Source organism: Electrona antarctica, assembly GCF_951216825.1.
Source record: "Electrona antarctica genome assembly, chromosome: 19".
In the NCBI taxonomy this organism is placed as follows: domain Eukaryota; kingdom Metazoa; phylum Chordata; class Actinopteri; order Myctophiformes; family Myctophidae; genus Electrona; species Electrona antarctica.
In genome coordinates, this window is record NC_136800.1 from 23,231,696 (window position 1) to 23,235,906 (window position 4,211).

The 4,211-nt window shown below is 41.5% G+C and overlaps 1 long non-coding RNA gene across 1 annotated transcript; it reads left to right on the plus strand.

Moving 5' to 3' along the window:
• Window positions 1-850: 850 nt before the first annotated feature.
• Window positions 851-1,755, plus strand: LOC306943457. Its single transcript, XR_013792406.1, has 4 exons — window positions 851-989; window positions 1,071-1,182; window positions 1,298-1,392; window positions 1,576-1,755. It is a non-coding gene; the product is annotated as an uncharacterized lncRNA (long non-coding RNA).
• The last annotated feature ends 2,456 nt before the right edge of the window (window positions 1,756-4,211 follow it).

Here is a 4,211-nt window from a genome sequence, read left to right on the forward strand (position 1 = left end):
CGCGTCCCATTACTGCCCATTTTGAGCTTGTAGATCGGCTATTTTCGAAACATTTTGATAAATCTTCAAAACATTTCCCTAGCAGAAAATATTTTCATATGGGGGTCTGCAGAATGCATGTCAATTTGGGGGTCCTTGACATGAAAATGTTTGAGAACCACTGGTTTAGAGTTCACAACCCAACCCAACGCACCATACCCACCACATAACCCCCACCCCATGCACCCACCATCATCCCCCCCCCCCCCCCCCCCCCCCATGATTATTGAAAATATTGAAATTTTCTGTTAATTTCAGTACCTCCACAGTATTATTGGAGTCTGGTGTTCCACCATATATAGACTTTAGTTTAGGTATTCTTGACTTCACTCAACTTTATTTCTATGTGTGAGGTCCTGTGATTTCTGTGTGCTGCAATCACACACAGGTGTGACTGCAGGCAAGGCCATGGAGTCATGCAAAACCACACCCACCTGGGTGAACACAGGTAGGAAAGTGAATTCCCAATGCCTTATATGGGATTGGTGGGGCGGTTCCCTATGGTAATTAGGATGTTAATTAGGATATGTGGGGCGTCTACCTATGATAATTTGAATGAACTGGCACACCCCTTCAAGTTACGAGGATTTGGATTCATCATCATAAGAACATGCTTACGAACAATTCTGCCTACTTAAGAACGTTTCATGAATCTGACTGGACTTCTCTTAGGAATTCACTTAGGAAGAAATGTAAGAGGAAAAGTTAGGAACTTATTGGCGCATGAGGCCCAATTGTGCATTACATTCACCCACACATTCATACACCGATGGCGCGCGGAAACCATGTGTAGCCCCTAGAGGGAGGCAGAGGTAAATTGACATAAGTGACTACGGTATTTAAAGCCTTTCTGAACAGGCAGGTAGCAGGTCTGAAATCTGTGGGGCCTCACAACATTGCTGGTAGCATGTTGTTGAGACAGGTGATGTTGAGTGCCTACCTGTCAATTGGTAAGCCTGTTTGATTGATTTTGTATCTTCATTTTTACTGTTATCTTGTATGGTCTGCAATGAGTGTTTTTATATTGTCAGGTCTGTGCCACTTTTGGTGCTGTTGTCGTGAGGATGCATGTTTACCTGTCCTGAAATGTTTGGGGTGTGGCCTTCCAAGTAACATGTAGTATTGTAGTTAAACTGGAGCAATGTGAGTATTATTATACAATATGTTTGCTGCAAAACTGAGCAAAAAGTGGGTTGTTATGTTATATATGCTGTTGCATTTGATGTGTATTGTGTAACCTATGTCGTTGTTACCACAGCTACAGGTGGAGACTATTCTACCTGTCTACCTGTGTATAGCTGTGTGCATGTAGCCATTGAGGAGACTGCATGGGTAGCCATTAAGCGTTATCTGGTAAAGCAATCATTGATTCCCCTACATTTAGTTATATTGCCTGTGACATTTTATAGATGGTATGGTGGTGCATCGATGTGTAATCTTTTTATTATTCCTTGTGTGGTATTTTGTAATGGGCATAGTGAACCATGTGCTTTGTTTTGGATTGTATAATTGAACTGTGTTTTGTTTTGATTGTAGGTCCATGATTGAGGAACAAGCGGCACCCATACGGACCGCTGTTCCTTTCCCTTTGTTGTTTGATTTGTTATGATTTGTTCTCCCATTGCTAGTCCAATCTCAAACACTTTTAAACATTTTATATGCAAGTCTTTTGTAAATCTTTCTATTGAACAAAACATTTTGCTATTTTGTACCATACTCTTTGGTCCTTTCTCAATATTTATTAGCGGGGTTACACATGCAAGGCACCAACCAGCACATCAGGAGCAATTAGAGGTTCAGTCAGTGTCTATTTGTACGTCTCTAAATGTTTTGATTAATTGAACATGGTGGACCCTGTTGTAAACAAGTGTAATGCTTAATTGGGTCGTCCACTCACAGTTAACAGCCTTTGTATTGAGGTTGTGCTTGAAATGTACTGTAATTCTGCAAACTGTTAATACATTTTTCAATTTCAATCAATCAGTCTTGCTCAAGGATACTTCAATACTAACTCTGGGGGAGGCCGGGAGGGCAACCTTGTGGTTGCCATCCAGCCAATACCCCTGAGCCACCACTGCCCAGAAAAAACAGTCTCCAGTCCAAAGCAGACAATGCCGTGGGCAGGATGCCAAGCTAATGTTTGGGGGGGTCCTTGAAAATATTGCGAACCAGTACTTCTAATGTGCCATAGTATCATAGTAAATCAGTGCCATACATTATACTGAAGAAAACCTGGAGAGTCAAGACTCAAGACTGACATTTAGTAATTGGGTTTTATGATCAAAATAAGAACATTTTAATGGTGTGTGTATAAAACAGAAAATCTAAAATGTGCGACGGACAAGCCCACGTCAGTTTACATTACATGTTTTGCCCTTTTTGTCAGGTGAAACCTGATGCGACCTAAAGGCCTCGACAGAGTCCATTTAGGGTATTTAGTCCTTATAGTCCCTGTGTTGCTATTGTAGGCTTGCGTTGGTCTATAATGTGCAATCAACTATTCGTCCACTAGATGGCAGCTATGACAGATTAGATTGTAGTACAAAGACAATTAACTGACAGTGACACAAGTGCCACTTTATTTTTGTTATGAGTTGAGATGTAGTTAAAAACTGTTGAGTGAGTTTTACACTATATATTCAAAGTGTATACCACTGCCTGTTCTCGTCTGAACACCGCTGCCGTGGATTCCGTTTGGTCCTGATAATCACGGGGGCTGGATTGGGTCAAAAACTCATCCCTGACATTTGGCCCAAAAAATATTAAAGCAAGGGGGGCAGCCCATTCATTGGGCAGCTCACTGGACATTACGTCAAGTGGCCAGTCCAAGCCTGATAATCACAGACGAGTTTGCAAAGCTGTGCTTCCAACGATGATGTTATGTTGTCTTGTTTAACTTTCAATGTGATCTGTCCATGCCGATCGTGTTTACGTTTACAACTCAAGGTGCCGGCGGAAGTGTCATCCTCTTTCAGAAACAGAAAGAGAGGGTCGAGCAGAGGAGGAAAAGCCTTCGATCTTGCTCTCTGCTGCCAAAGGTTGCCAGAGGTTCTTTTCTCAAAAATGTCTCTGCTTGTGTCGAGGACCACTGCTTGCGCTGCTTGCGTTGCGTTGGATTGTGGTTCGTTCCCAGGCTGACGGATGACGCAAGGGAGCTGACGCAAAGGTAGAAATTTCTCTCACCCTCCGTTGCTTAGCCCTTTCTGTGTCGATTACGTTCGACTCTATAAAGCACTTAAGCTAATGGGAGTCGCCTAAACGCCGCCTAAGCCAATGGGAGCCACCTAAACGCCGCCAGCCAATCACGTAGTAGTGACCTAGTCATGATTGGCTGCCACCTAGACCTAAGCTATGACACCTTATATAAACACCGCAGCGGAGTGGACTCAGTGGAGCGCCTGATAACACCGCCTAATGTTATGAGCAAAGAGCAGGAAAGATGCACAACGGAGCTAGCATGTTTGTTTCACCTGACAAATATGACTGTAATATTTCTTGTTTAATTTCTTTAACCATGTCTGCATGGATGTCCTAGAAGTGACTAAAGCTTGAAAATCTGAAACATTGTCTCTTCAGGATCTATTGAATCGTATAGGTTGAGGGACAACAACAAGCTACTTGACACCAAGGATACATTCACAGATGAATGAATGAAAAACTTTATTCCGAACATGATAAAATTAGACAAAAGTCAAAGAATTAAAATAAGTGCAATATAGAACAAATAAAATAATATTCCCAAAACAAAAACAACAAAAAAACCAAGCCTCACTGGCTGAAAGTATAATTATTTTTCTTTCTTTACTTTTATATGTTCGGAAAGGAGTAGGGAGAAGTAAAAAACGTATATAACCCTACCCCTTAATAACTTATTTCAGCGTCATCGCTTGACGTCAGTACATATATACCAACATGGTATAAACTAAATAAAATAATTCATAACAGAGAAATTAAGTACATAAAACAGATAGGATAGTTTAGGTCAGGATAACACTTTATGAATGCCCAGGGGTGAAAGTGAGGGAGTAGCAAATTTATGTACAAAACAACAATGTGCCACAATAAATACAGCAATAATAAACCATACAATAAATACTGTAATCCACCTGCCCACACATGCACGGGCGCGAACACACACACACACACACACACACACACACACACACACACAC